Source organism: Anabrus simplex, chromosome 2, assembly GCF_040414725.1.
Source record: "Anabrus simplex isolate iqAnaSimp1 chromosome 2, ASM4041472v1, whole genome shotgun sequence".
In the NCBI taxonomy this organism is placed as follows: Eukaryota; Metazoa; Arthropoda; class Insecta; order Orthoptera; family Tettigoniidae; genus Anabrus; species Anabrus simplex.
The window spans coordinates 537,087,616-537,104,190 of NC_090266.1; positions in this window are offsets into that span (position 1 = coordinate 537,087,616).

Sequence of the window (16,575 nt, forward strand, 5' to 3'; positions counted from 1 at the left end):
ATCAGAAAATAGGATTACCTTCATCTGTTTTTCACTGAATTCTTCCTCTTGACTCCTTCACAATTTCATCCATTAATATCATACAGGGTGATCAGATACGGTAAACTCCAGCACATTGTGTTTTTATTATGGACGAGAGCATGCTTATTTGCTGCGAATAGGACAAGGTCAGTATTGGGAAAGTAAACCATACAACAGTAATGCAAACAGTTTAAGTAGTTCATTACCTACCAAGTTGTGAAAGGAGATGTTGAAACTGCCTGCCTTCATTCTCCATACATTTTTGGTACCTGATTATGAAATTATTCATCATTTGCTGTACGTAGTTCATGTCGAGGAATCCGGGCAATTTCCTGATGAATATTAAGTTTCAGTTCTTGCATGGGGTGCAGATTTGCCTTATACATAATATTTTCTTATTTACCACAGAGATAATAATAGCAGTCTGAAAAATCGGTGTATTGAGGGGGCCACAAATCCTATTAATTACTCTATTCTCTGGAAACACATTTTGAATTTATCTAATGGAATTCTTCATAGTGTGAGTTGTGGCACAGTCCTGCTGAAAAAATGCATAATCAGGCACCCTGTCAGTTAATTCTCTCAACAAAGTGTTTAGTATGGTATTCACATGAGTAAGAGAATCAATTGTATTCTTAACACACAAAAATTGATGCTACAATTCTCTCACTACTGATGGTACACCATACACTGATTTCTGTACTCTAATTTTGTGAGAAGCTTGTGCTGCTTATTTGGTTTCTTAGGCTGGATACTTCCAGTATCCTGAAGTTTATTATAAAGATTACAGACTGTTTTATGACTTGAAATGTCTACACCCAGGAATATTTCTTGAAACTGTCTTTGAACTTCAAGAGCTCACTGAGTTAACACAATGAATTTTACATAAATACAGGCTGTGCTGTTGAAAATGCATGAGCCATAATACCCCTTTTAGGACTAATTACAGAATTAAGAAAATAACAACACACACACAAACTTGGGAACAGTTGAAATATGACTGCGACATCGAACACACGTACAAGGTCAGCTAGCATGGATCTGTGCACACACAAAACAACGTCTGGGGTCAGGGAATAAAATATGTGATGACACAGCAGAAACCAGGGATTTGTAGTGCTCATGGCCGGGCAACAGTAATGTTGTGTAGCAGTGTGGATTGGTATAGTTTAGTGGATTGTAAATCCTATTGTGTGATGTCTGGGAGCTGGGAGGAATCTACCAATCAATTCCAATAGATGCTGGTGATCAGCTACGAGAGCCTGGAAGTAAGAGTAAAGCATACATATGACAATTTTAAGTTAGAGATCACATTGAGGAAATTAGCGTCCTCAGACAATAAGGCAGGTGGTAATACCTCGTCCACATAAGGTAGAATTCAAATTGAATATGTTTGCGTGCCACAAGGAATGTCCTTGGAGATAAGTAAAGTGGTTATATCAGTATGTATTGTTTTTTATATGGGATAGTTAAACTTGCTGGAAATTACAAAATTTCCTCCTCACAACTTATATTAATGTGTTTGTAATTGAAGAGAATTTGTAACTTAGCAGATGAGTATTCATTGGTATTATATTCATATTTAAGTCTAAAGTAGTCTAAAGTAGTGTCAGGTTATCTAGATTTAATTTTAGGGAGTCAGTTGGTATATAAGATTAGGAAGCAAATTTAGAGACTCGTCAGCACATGATCAATGCCCTGGGAAGCAGAAGATTACTCATGATATACAAAAATGATTATTTATTTATTTCTGTAATTGTATTACAGTCGTGCACAATTACAAGTTTTATTCTAGCAAATTTATGTAATAGTGAAGTGGGAGTAATTTTTATGTGTGCCCCAGAAAATTTATATACGCGATGCTCTGCAGGAAACCATACCTTAAGTCGGAAAAACATCATTTTGGGTTTATTTTATATTTTGATAGTAGGTAAATTTGTGATAATTTTCGTGAAAACCAGAAGTCACTAGCTTAAAAATTGATCACTTTATGTAACTTTGAAGTTGTAAAGTAGAATTTATTGAATTTTGAAAAGATCTCTCCAAAAAAACACAGTGTCAGTATCTAATTAAGGATTTATATTACTAATCTATTTTGTATCCTGTAGTAACAAAACTGAATTATTGCTCATTTCTCTAGAATATTCCTCATTACATATGTCTTTTCCTTTTGCACACACAATCCTTCTTGCTACTTGGCCCAGGTTCTTGCAAGAAATCAGCAAATTCAGTTGTTTTTTGAACAGCATATTTTGAAGAAGGGTCAAAGAGGAGAGTATTTAATTCAATTATAAATAAGTAATTGTTTGGTGATAAGCATGTGGCAAAACAGGCAAAACCTTTATAAAATCTCTCCCAAGAACAATAATTTTCCCACTGGAAGTTAATGGAATGTCACCTATGATATATTTTAGTAGACAATGCACAAACATTAATTATTGACTGTTTCCCATTGGGGTTTTATCCTGTATTGAGCCATGCTATTCAAATATTGTCAGCTGCTTTGAAATTTAATTTTAATCCAGACACCAAACTCTCATTTAAACTTAGAGGAATTGAATGTAATGTGCACTGTTCAAATGCTGGGCAACAAAACAGCGGCTATACCTGTCCACAAAGTACAGATGACCAGGAAGATGTCTGACTGCACAGGTGTGCTTACCCCCTTCCACCTTCCCTATAGTGCCACATGCCTCAACGCTCTCACGCTTCAAGCGGCCTTATAGTATTGTCGAGCGCCTTAGCCAATCAGAATGCTACATTCTTCTTTAATAATTTAAAAATATACGACAAGAAATGTTTATGCTTTTAAGGACACTGCTAATTACAGGCCAAGAGCTTTCGTCAGAATGCTCTACGATGTCAATCGGTTCAGCCGTTTTCTCAAACTTGTGATCACAAACATCAGCCTAGTGTTTTAAATATATAGATGTATTATACTGAAAAAAAACATATTAAAATACATTGCAATGTTTTAAAGGAGCATAACAAAAAGTTTTGTTCTTACCGTACAAACAAATACATTAACTATAATATTAATATATCGGTGAACAAACAATGATAGGCCTATATAGGAGAAGTAATTACAATTTGTACCACTCCTTTATATAAATAAATGAATTAAATATGAATAAGTACTTTTAAGAACTTAAACATGCGCTTAATAAAAAATATAAATAATGCCGGTTTTTCAGTTATTTACATTTTTGTGGATAACGACAAGGTCATTAACCCTTTCTGGATCTAGGTTAGACCATTTATCTCCTACTAAGAGCACCTAAAATCTGAAAACTCTCACTTGGAGCACTTGTAACTGGAATGCATAGCTGTTGATTTGCTCTGATTGCCAAATATGGAATTGTATTTCTTCTGGTTCTCCACCAATGAGGAAATTAGCGTGATCAGACAATGAGACAATGAGGCAGGTCGATTTGCTCTGATTGCCAAATGTGGGATTGTATTTCTGCTGGTTCTCCACCAATGAGGAAATTAGCGTGATCATACAATGAGACAGGTTGTAATACCTCGTTCACATAAGCTAGAATTCAAACTGAATATGTTTGCGTGCCATAAGGAATGTCCTTGGAAAGCAGACCCGGCCAACAGATGGAAACTGCAGATGATGATCTTGATGATGAAGGAATGTACTCGGAGATAAATAAGAAGTGAAGTGGTTATAAATGTATTTATTTTTATATGTGATAGTTAAACTTGCCAGAAATTAATAAAAGTTGTGAGGAGGAAATTTTGTAATGTGTTTCTAATTGAAGAGAATTTGTAACTTAGCAGATATCTAATATCTTGTAATCCACCAATGAATTAAATTATGAGCGTCAACCTAAGGATGTAGATTTATGCGAGCGTCGAGTCATAAGTCATGGCAACTATTTTTTTCGCAAACAGGAGACAACACGGGAAACCTAAGATATGCATTTGAAAATATAGGGCATGTACTTATGCATAGTGCCTGAAGACAAATTCTGACTTCAGGAGATTCTCGTAGGAAAGTGACAGAACACAGGCCATTGGTAAACATTGTTTTATTATGGTATAGACAGCAAATACACAAGACTATGTACAAAGGACAGGTCTCCACTGGTAATATTGATGTCCCAAGACATAGACTTGTGAAAACAGGTAACTCACATAAAGTAAATAGTATATATTTTAATAAATTACCATTCTCTGCACAGGATAATATTTAATAATTTTAAAAGGAAACTGTATAACTGGATGTTGGAAAATGACGTAAAGGAATTCTTAGAAATGAAAACTGTTAATATTGACTTTTAATAACTGTATATAGATAATAGAAATAATACTGTAGTGTTGTATAACAAAACCTACTTCATGTAAATGATCAATGGTGAATAAATATTCTTATTCTTACAGACCTTCGAAATAATCACCCAAGGTGTCCGCTTTGTCCATGGACACTGGACGGCCTGGGCGAGGCAAATCGGCAGTTGATACTCTACCCGGTTTGAATGTCTCCACCCACATCGCCACTGTCCTATAGGGCATGGCATGCACACCTAATGCTTTTCGCAGCTCTGCATGGCATTGGCATGCATTTCTGCCGTGGAGAACTGCTATTTTCATATATGATCGTTGCTCCTGCTTGTTGAACTATTAGGTCTACCGTTTGCACATACTTCACACACAGTTCCATGGATTTATTGCCACTTTTCTTGGGACAGCTTCTTCAGGGAACAATATCTGGGCACTAAAAATTTGACAACTTTGTGAAAAAGATGAACTTTAATCTTCTGATTCAGAAACACATTACCAGTTTGTTTCAGAAGCTCTCTTATCTGAAAAATGAAAGTTGTACCTTTTTATATTTGTTTATGTACTTGTATTATTTTACAATTCTTTCTTACAAAGTAAGTTTGACAGCCTAATAATTATCCAAACATATTAACAGTGAATGTAAATTTAATTGTATCTTGTCATTCTCCATCTTCAAAAGAACAACGTGATAGCGACATGTGAAATGTTCGTATATAGACAAGAAAGATGTTCCACCTATCAATACTAATTATGAGCAGATTCACATCAGTACCAGTTTCGACTGTTTACAGTCATCATCAGCTGATACATTATAATATTACAACCGTTAGGCATTGGTATGTGTCACATAGATGTCGTTGTCCATTAGAGCATCCGGATGTCAAATGGGGTTGTGGATTAGATATATTCGTCATATTGTTTGTGACTATATGTGGTTAAAACTGTGTCTAAGACCAATATGGCAGTGAAAAGCTTACTAAACTTAAAACAAATTGGATGCCGTTATGCATCAGTAGACTAAGCGCCATTTGATGAAAATTGAGATTTTAGCGCCATCTTGTAGAGGAAGGCTTGAACTATTTATAAAAAATTCCCCACTGCATTACAAGAGGCCGTTAGTTGTTAGTAAACAGAAAACCTAAGCGACAAAGCGGAAATCAGTAAAAACGTAAATTGCATCAGTAGACTATGCGACGTACCAGTCTGCATCATTGGATCAAGCGTCACATTCCTCACATTGCGCGCGGATGACAGCGTGGGAGCCCGCATTTTCGATAGTGCTGACATTTTTACGTGGTGATACATTGAGTGGTTTATCAAGTGACGAAATTCAGCGATGTATCAAGTACTTCCAAAAGTAAGGAGAAGGACAATGTTACTAATGCAGCTTGCTAAGAAGGTTGCGTCTGAGAATCATTCTCTAGAATTTGATGGTGAATCTCAGGAAGTAAATCTAAATAAGTCAAGACAGGGACGACCACGGGAAAGTAGAGTTCCATTTCACCAGGCATTAATACCTCTGTGGCCAAAAGGAAACCCTATCTCTGAAGCCAAACTAAGAGACTTTGGTTCGCTGATCCACCTAATACCTACAGATGCCAAACAATTTTACCAGAATCTTCAAGCAGATTCTCAGATCGTGGATGACGTAGATGAATTTAATGGAGATCCTGATTTCGAGATTGAATGAACTGAGAGCAACAATCTTATTACCTGTCCAGTGATTTGTGTGTATTTATGGGAGAAAATATCTTTAATCACATTTTCTGTCTCAAGCAGAACAAAACTTACCCATAGGCTTAAAAATATCACGTCAGTACTGTACTCTCAGAATATAATAAGCCTATCGTGAAGGAAAATCCATTTAAAAATTGTATAGACTAGAATGGCTCATGTCTTACCATTTGTATTTGACTCAAATAAGTTGAAATTCCTAAAATCAGTAAGTCGTTATAGCAACGACTTTAGAGAATAGCTTCCCTTCTAGAATTTCTCCATCTAAAACTTGAATAATGTACCGGAGTTGTGGCGCGGCTCGTGGTGGTTCAAGCACTTAGCGGGCCTTTTCAGACAGTAGGAGATTCAGTTTTTAATCATGGCTGCCGCCACGTTGTATTTTTTGAAGTTTTACTCAGTAGATATTCAACAGTTAGGTGTTATTGGTGTAGCATCGTGATACATTATTCGCACTTGAGAAAAACCTTAAATTGAATCAGTAGACTAAGCGCCATTTCTTGAAGAAAATCTATGTAGTGCGATTATAAAAATGTTGAAATTTGGTGAGAAGGTACAATCTATTATCCTACAACACCAGTAATACCATATTTAGTAAAATTATTTTCGCCCGAATTTACACATAGAACCAAATTTAAACGCGATTATCTCGCAACCAACTTTTGGCGCTTGGTCTAGTGATGCATAACGGCATCCAATTGTACGTATACATTAAACTCATTAAAAACACAAGAAACATATATATAAAATGCTTGATGAGTTTAAACACATTAAAATATTCAAAACATGTATGTAAAAAACACTTGTTAAATTTAAAAGTTCACGCTTTGTAAAGTTCTTCGTTCAGGCTTCCTTGTTGGTTCTTGTACATCTATGTTTATGTTCTTTGATTTCGTAAGACAATCCTTGAAGATGTTCTCTTTGACTAAGTAGGTATATATCATAGTTCGTAGCGAAACCCAAGTCGTAGGATGGTCAAGTATTGTTGTAGCTCAGCTGTTCATGAATTTTAATGAATTTTGAAGCGGATTGTAGTGTCTTGAATTTTAAATTCGGTGAATATAAGTTGTTGGTGGCGACCTCCCTCTTGTCTGTATTTGTGTTTAGGAGCTGCTATCTGTGAAAGATAAACTGGTATGAGTACAGTGTGAGTTTGAAGGAATGCCTGAAGTTGTGTGTGGAAGTGAAAAGGTACTTAGTGCTGTTGTTGTGGTCGAGCGGCGTTATGTTATAAATAATGATGGGAAATGTTAACAGCACCAGCTGTTAAGTTGGTTCCTTGGCCTCTTCTAAATCCTGAAAGGCTGTAGGAGAGAAATAAGCTGAGCAGCTAAGTTTTGGTCGTAGCTAGTTATTTTCTCCCTGGCATTTCATGCATCTAGGATTGTTGTTATATCCTCTACTAGCAGTTACCCGCGGCTTCTCTAAAAGTAATCGTTCCTCGGCATTGTACTAAGACATTATCTGAAAATTCCTAAAGTATAAAAAATTCAAAAATTGAGTTTATTTTGCTCCAGAAATGCTTTATAAACAATGTTTGTGGTATTATCTTTTGGGGCTAAGACAACCATGCGACATAGAACTGTACATGTGAGAAACAGTCTTCTCTCAATCCGAAAAAATAAATACATGTTTATTTTTTACTAGCAAGATACCCGTGCTTCGCTACGGTATTATACTGATATTTATAATTAAATGCTTAACATTTTATATACACTGACTGACAGAGCAAATGCAACACCAAGAAGGAGTGGTCAGAACTTTATGCCAATTGCAGGGTAGACTGACGTCACTGAGGTATGCTCATGATGTGAAATGCGCCGCTGTGCTGCGCACGTAGCGAACGATAAATGGGACACGGCGTTGGCGAATGGCCCAATTCGTACCGTGATTTCTCAGCCGACAGTCATTGTAGAACGTGTTGTCGTGTGCCACAGGACACGTGTATAGCTAAGAATGCCAGGCCGCCGTCAACGGAGGCATTTCCAGCAGACAGACGACTTTACGAGGGGTATGGTGATCGGGCTGAGAAGGGCAGGTTGGTCGCTTCGTCAAATCGCAGCCGATACCCATAGGGATGTGTCCACGGTGCAGCGCCTGTGGCGAAGATGGTTGGCGCAGGGACATGTGGCACGTGCGAGGGGTCCAGGCGCAGCCCGAGTGACGTCAGCACGCGAGGATCGGCGCATCCGCCGCCAAGCGGTGGCAGCCCCGCACGCCACGTCAACCACCATTCTTCAGCATGTGCAAGACACCCTGGCTGTTCCAATATCGACCAGAACAATTTCCCGTCGATTGGTTGGAGGAGGCCTGCACTCCCGGTGTCCGCTCAGAAGACTACCATTGACTCCACAGCATAGACGTGCACGCCTGGCTTGGTGCCGGGCTAGAGCGACTTGGATGAGGGAATGGCGGAACGCCGTGTTCTCCGATGAGTCACGCTTCTGTTCTGTCAGTGATAGTCACCGCAGACGAGTGTGGCGTCGGCGTGGAGAAAGGTCAAATCCGGCAGTAACTGTGGAGCGCCCTACCGCTAGACAACGCGGCATCATGGTTTGGGGCGCTATTGCGTATGATTCCACGTCACCTCTAGTGCGTATTCAAGGCACGTTAAATGCCCACCGCTACGTGCAGCATGCGCTGCGGCCGGTGGCACTCCCGTACCTTCAGGGGCTGCCCAATGCTCTGTTTCAGCAGGATCATGCCCGCCCACACACTGCTCGCATCTCCCAACAGGCTCTACGAGGTGTACAGATGCTTCCGTGGCCAGCGTATTCTCCGGATCTCTCACCAATCGAACACGTGTGGGATTTCATTGGACGCCGTTTGCAAACTCTGCCCCAGCCTCGTACGGACGACCAACTGTGGCAAATGGTTGACAGAGAATGGAGAACCATCCCTCAGGACACCATCCGCACTCTTATTGACTCTGTACCTCGACGTGTTTCTGAGTGCATCGCCGCTCGCGGTGGTCCTACATCCTACTGAGTCGATGCCGTGCGCATTGTGTAACCTGCCTATCGGTTTGAAATAAACATCAATTATTCGTCCGTGCCGTCTCTGTTTTTTCCCCAACTTTCATCCCTTTCGAACCACTCCTTCTTGGTGTTGCATTTGCTCTGTCAGTCAGTGTATAATCCGCCAAAATTCGCAATCTGACAGCAAAGTTCCTCCCATTCTTCTAACTTTCTTTCCAACAATCGATTTTGTACTTCCCGGGCTAGCTCCAGGTATTCCGCCCCGTCAGTTGGGTCCCTAAATCTTTGCCATCTTTTCCTATAAGCATTTTTAATATGGATCAAATCCTTGAGGAGATCCGGCGTGGTGTCGTCCTGGGTGCCTTGGCGGTACTGAACCCGCGGCCGGACTGCATTCGTAGTCATTACTGGGCCAGGACCCGTTCCCAGCGCGGTCTGCACATTTTGATAATAGTCCAGAACATTATTATTATTATTATTATTATTATTATTATTATTATTATTATTATTATTATTATTATTATTATTATTATTATTATTATTATTATTAGGGTGGGTGATATTAGTTGAATTTGGATTATTATTATTATTATTATTATTATTATTATTATTATTATTATTATTATTATTATTATTATTATTATTATTATTATTCTGGAGCCCGCAGCAAGAAGCAAGATGCGGTTTTCTTTGTTTTTAAAGGAGATCCAAATAACAATTTTCACGTCTGCAACAACTTTAGTTTTTATTAGATGTAAGTATCCTCATACAATTAATTCAATTAATTTAACAAATCTTCCCCCGCCCCCTTCATTGGATTTTCCGAAATCAAACGAATACATGTTTCTTTACTTTTAAAGCAGATTCCAAATACCAGTTTTCATATCTGCAATTTTTTAGATGATAGTACCTTCATACAAATAATTCAAATAATTTTTCAGTTCCCCTCCCCCGTTTAAGTGGATTTCCGAAATACAAAAAAAAAAAAATATTTCTTTATTTTTAAAGGAGATTCCAAATACCAAATTTTACGTGTGTAACATTTTCAGTTTTTGAGATATCAGTATCCTAATAATAATTCAACCCCATTTTCAGACATTTTTAACCCCCACCCAAGTGGTTTTTCCGAAAAAAATTCATGTTTCTTTATTTTAATAGAGATAAATACACAAATTTTCACTTTTGTAACATGTAAAGTTTTTGAGATATACTGTAGACATGCTCATTTTAAAATTTCACCCTCTTTTTAGTTCCCCTTGAGCAGTATCCAAAAACAAATCACCTATGTTTCTTTACTTTTACAGGAGGTTCCAAATACTAGTTTTTATGTCTGTAACATTTCACGTTTCTGAGATACACTGTAGATATAGTCTTTCAAAAAAAAAAAACATTTGTCACTCGTGTTTTACCCCCATTAATTGAATTTTCCGAAAACAAAAAAATACGTGTTTCTTTTTTTTTAAAGGATATTCCACATACCAATTTTCAGGTCTTTAATATCTTCAGTTTCTGAGATATGAGTATCATTAAAGGCACTTGACCCATTTTTCACCCTTTTTCACCCCTCCTAACGGTATTTTCCGAAAACAAAAGAATACGTGTTTCTTTATTTTTAAAGGAAATTCTAAATACCAATTTTTACATCTCTAAACTTTTAAAGTTTTGAGATATAGATACAATCATTTTAAAAATTCACCCCCCCCCTTTTTACCCCCTTAGCGACGGAATATCCAAAAATCCTCCCTTAGCGAGCAGTAATATAAATATATCCTCAAAATTTCTTTTTTTTTTAATGTCCAGTAGTTTTGGCCGGCAATGATGAATTAGTCAGTAAGGACATGTTCTTTTATATATATAGACTAGCAATTACCCGCGGCTTCGCTCGCATGGATTTCATAACTTGATCAAAGTAATCCAATCTTGGCAGTGTACCAAGACATTATCTGTAAATTCCTAAAAAATTCCCAAAAATTGAGTTTTATTTACCCGAGAAATTCTTTGTAAACCATGTTTGTGCTATTTGGGACTAAAACGATCATGCAACATACTGTAGAACTGTACATGTGAGAAACAGTCTTCTTTCAAGTCGAGAAAATAAATACATGTTTCTTCATTTTTAAAGGAGATTCCAAATACCTATTCCCACATCTGTAACAACCTTCTTAGAAGTGAAGCTTCCACGGTGTGAAGAATTATTTAATTTCTTTTCCGGGTTGAACCGTGTTGTACTTGTACGCATATCACGTACAGTTTGCCGACGTTTCGAATACATTGCAGTATTCATTGTCAAGGCGACTGAAATACCCCTACTCGATCCGAGGTAATCAGTCTCCCAGGCAGAATTACACTACTAGAGTGGCCTTGATCTTGGCCTTTTATATCCTAGCCTATCTGGCTGACGTAAGCCCTGGCTGTCTCGCGAGGCTTCTGGAAAGTTTATGTCACAGCCAGGTAGTGGGGGCTTGCTCGCGCTGTTATGTAATGGGGTTGCGGCCCGTGTGCCCATGTTGCGGTCTGTATGCCCCAAACCATGAATGATGGGCATCCAAGAATTACTGATTTTGTATCCTTCTTCTAAATTTATGTTATTCGGATGTTTCTTGATTTCGATAGCCTCGCGGATTTTTCTTTCCAGATTCCAAGGGATAGCTGCTAGGATCTTGGTCTTGTCAAATGATATTCCGTGCCTAGTTTCGTAGGAATGCTTGGCTACTGCTGAAATATCTGTGTTTTGGTTCTTGGTGTGACGGATATGTTCTTTTAGGCGGGTGGAGATCAGACGTTTTGTCTCACCTACATAACAAGCTCCGCAGCTACATTCAATGTGATACACTCCAGGGGCCTGTAATTCTATTGTGTCTTTTACTGGTGGTAGATAACGGGCTAGCTTACGGTGAGGTTTATAGATAGTTTTTATGTTGTATTTGTCCAGTATCTTGCCGATCCTGTCTGTAGTGTTTTTAATGTATGGCAGTATCGCTGTTTTCTGGCGGGTCTGTTCTTCTTTCCCGTTGTTTTCTCCTGCGGCGGTCTTTTCTTTCTTCTCTTCTGATTTTTTAAGGACTCGTCGGATGTTATTGAGCGAGTAGCCATTTTTCCTAAGGGTTTCCGTGAGGTGTTCTTTTTCTTCCTCGAGGTGCTCTGCGTCAGATATCGCTATGGCCCTGTTTACTAGTGATGTTAGGACAGCCTGCTTTTGTGATGGGTGATGATGAGACGAGGCGTGTAGGTACCTGTCTGTGTGAGTGGGTTTCCTGTATACTGCGCGACTCAGCGTCCCATTGGGGTTACGTATTACTAGCACATCCAGACAGTGCTAGTAATGTGCTAGTAATACGTAACCCCAATGGGACGCTGAGTCGCGCAGTATACAGGAAACCCACTCACACAGACAGGTACCTACACGCCTCGTCTCATCATCACCCATCACAAAAGCAGGCTGTCCTAACATCACTAGTAAACAGGGCCATAGCGATATCTGACGCAGAGCACCTCGAGGAAGAAAAAGAACACCTCACGGAAACCCTTAGGAAAAATGGCTACTCGCTCAATAACATCCGACGAGTCCTTAAAAAATCAGAAGAGAAGAAAGAAAAGACCGCCGCAGGAGAAAACAACGGGAAAGAAGAACAGACCCGCCAGAAAACAGCGATACTGCCATACATTAAAAACACTACAGACAGGATCGGCAAGATACTGGACAAATACAACATAAAAACTATCTATAAACCTCACCGTAAGCTAGCCCGTTATCTACCACCAGTAAAAGACACAATAGAATTACAGGCCCCTGGAGTGTATCACATTGAATGTAGCTGCGGAGCTTGTTATGTAGGTGAGACAAAACGTCTGATCTCCACCCGCCTAAAAGAACATATCCGTCACACCAAGAACCAAAACACAGATATTTCAGCAGTAGCCAAGCATTCCTACGAAACTAGGCACGGAATATCATTTGACAAGACCAAGATCCTAGCAGCTATCCCTTGGAATCTGGAAAGAAAAATCCGCGAGGCTATCGAAATCAAGAAACATCCGAATAACATAAATTTAGAAGAAGGATACAAAATCAGTAATTCTTGGATGCCCATCATTCATGGTTTGGGGCATACAGACCGCAACATGGGCACACGGGCCGCAACCCCATTACATAACAGCGCGAGCAAGCCCCCACTACCTGGCTGTGACATAAACTTTCCAGAAGCCTCGCGAGACAGCCAGGGCTTACGTCAGCCAGATAGGCTAGGATATAAAAGGCCAAGATCAAGGCCACTCTAGTAGTGTAATTCTGCCTGGGAGACTGATTACCTCGGATCGAGTAGGGGTATTTCAGTCGCCTTGACAATGAATACTGCAATGTATTCGAAACGTCGGCAAACTGTACGTGATATGCGTACAAGTACAACACGGTTCAACCCGGAAAAGAAATTAAATGTAACAACCTTCGTTTTCAGAGATATACATAAGTATCCCCAAAAAAGAATTCAACCCCTTGATCAGTACATCCCCAAAACCCCGCCCCCACCTAAGTGTATTTTCCGAAAACTAAAAGATATGTTTCTTTATTTTTAAAGGAGATTCCAAATACCACTTTTCACGTCTGTTACCGGTACATCTTTAGTTTTCAAGATATAAGTATCCTCATAAAAAATGATTCAACTATTTCACTTCTTTTCAGCCCCCGTTAAGTGCCTTCTCCGAAAACAAAAAGGTACATGTTCCTGTATATTTAAAGAACTTTCCAAATACCAAGTTTTTTGTCTCTACCATGTTAGGTTTTTGACATATAATGTAGATATACTGGTACTAATTTTAAAAATTCACCCGCTTTTCCAATTCTTTTCAGCCCCTTAACTGGATTTTCCGAAAAGAAAACAATACGTTTTTCATTATTTTTGAAGGAGATTCCAAAAACCAGTTTTCATGTCTGTACGTCTGTAACACCTTCAGTTTTTGAGATAAATATATCCTCATAAGAATAATTCAACTTCTTCTTCTTGACTTCTCTCCACCCCTCTCCCGCCTTAAGTGGACTTTCCGAAAACAAAAAATACGTGTTTCTTTCTTTTGAAAAGGAAATTCAAAATACCAACTTTCATGTCTGTAACGGCTTCGGTTTTTAAGATACATGATCCTCATAAACGTATTTCAACTCCTTATTTACTTATTTTCAAGCCCACACACTTTACGTCGATTTTCCGAAAAAATGCGTATTTCTTCATTTTTAAATGGGATTCCAAATACTAATTGTCACGTCTGTAACATCTTCGGTTTTTGAGATATAAGTATCCTCATAAAAGTAATTCAACTTTTTTAACCCCCCCTTTTCCTGCCCGTTAAGTTGATTCCCCCCTCCCCAAAAGTGCGTGTTCCTTAATTTTTAAAGAAGATTCCAAATACCAATTTTCACGTCTTTAACATCTTTAGTTTTTGAGATATAGTATCCTCATATGAAGAATTCAACCATTTTTTTAATTCATTCACCCCCTCAAGTGGATTTTCCGAGGACAAAGGAACACGTGTTTCATTACTTTGAAAGAAGATTCCAAATGAGGCATTCAGTGAGAGAGTGGGCTATGCCCGAGTTGGATGGAACTGAGATATTTAGTGTTGTGTTTGCTCTAATAATGAGAAAAACATTCCTATTAACATATAATTTATTGTTTACCATTTCAAAGCATACACTTCAAACTCTTTAGGAAAATTATTTACAGGGTGTAATTCCATCATTTCACCGGATCCTTAGACCCTTTCCACCTGCAAACAACCAAACGAAATAACCTTGCATTACTACCTCTAGGTTCGCTAACATTACCTACCCAAGAATTGCCTTCATTGCCCGATTCTACAAAACTTTTAGTCCTTTATAACAAATATATTGGAACTTCAAAGACAAAGACAAAGTCAACCTCCGTACAGGCCATGAAGGCCCTTGGAGGAGTGGAAGGTAAAGACTTCCAGCATTGTTAACCGCGGGACGTGATAGGGGTAGAGTAGTTAGCTCTACGCCCGGCCGCCTTTGCCCCCAGGAATTAACCTGGTAGCCTACTCTTTTTTGGTGTAGGCTGAGTGAACCTCAGGGCCATATGCACCTCCGGAAGTGGAAATCTCGTTTCTTAAATTTTACGACTTCCTGGCGGGGATTCGAACCCACGTCCTTCTGGGCGAACCGAGCACGCCTTTACCGCCTCGGCCAGGCAGCCCCTATTTGGAACTTCAGTTAATTAAAAATTGAACTAATTCCAGAGTAAACAAAATATTTTAGTACCTTCAAATATCCCGGTCTTCCTGTGCTCGAGTCATCCGGCTGATGTGCATGGTACGGTATATAGTATGATGATTCTGCGGTATGTACGGCTAAACGGGGCTAAAAGTCAGGTTGTGAGTTTCACAGATAGGAAAAGTCCTCTCAGTTTTAATTACTGCGTTGATGGGGTGAAAGTTCCTTTTGGGGATCGTTGTAAGTATCTAGGTGTTAATATAAGGAAAGATCTTCACTGGGGTAATCACATAAATGGGATTGTAAATAAAGGGTACCGATCTCTACACATGGTTATGAGGGTGTTTAGGGGTTGTAGTAAGGATGTAAAGGAGAGGGCATATAAGTCTCTGGTAAGACCCCAACTAGATTATGGTTCCAGTGTATGGGACCCTCACCAGGATTACCTGATTCAAGAACTGGAAAAAATCCAAAGGAAAGCAGCTCGATTTGTTCTGGGTGATTTCCGACAAAGGAGTAGCGTTACAAAAATGTTGCAATGTTTGGGTTGGGAAGAATTGAGAGAAAGAAGAAGAGCTGCTCGACTAAGTGGTATGTTCCGAGCTGTCAGCGGAGAGATGGCGTGGAATGACATTAGTAGACGAATAGGTTTGAATGGCGTTTATAAAAGTAGGAAAGATCACGATATGAAGATAAAGTTGGAATTCAAGAGGACAAACTGGGGCAAATATTCATTTATAGGAAGGGGAGTTAGAGATTGGAATAACTTACCAAGGGAGATGTTCAATAAATTTCCAATTTCTTTGAAATCATTTCGGAAAAGGCTAGGAAAGCAACAGATAGGGAATCTGCCACCTGGGCGACTGCCCTAAATGCAGATCAGTATTGATTGATTGATCAAATCCTTGTATTTAGCTTTATTATTTCTTCTTCCTACAGGATATATACTTTCTAGTTCTGAAGGAATTAATATTCTGTTCAGTGTTTCCAGTGGTGCATGTGTTTTCTCTCTGCGAGGCCTCCCAGGTATTGTATATAGTACTTGCACCTCCTCCCACGGTCAAAGTTCAGAATAGCTGGATTTGTACTGTAATATACCAGGTTTATTACAGTCTATCCTGAGAATGGCAATCTTCTGGAGTGGCATTTTAACACCTGACCTACTTTTCTTGTTTCTAACGAAGCACGATGTGGCACTGTGAAAGTTTTTGAAGTCTCACTTTTCATTTCTATCACATGCAAAGAATTCTTCACTCTTGAACGTTCCACGAGACGAAACCAATCTTCTAGTGTGAATATATAGTGCGTTTTCCTGATCATTTCTTCGGT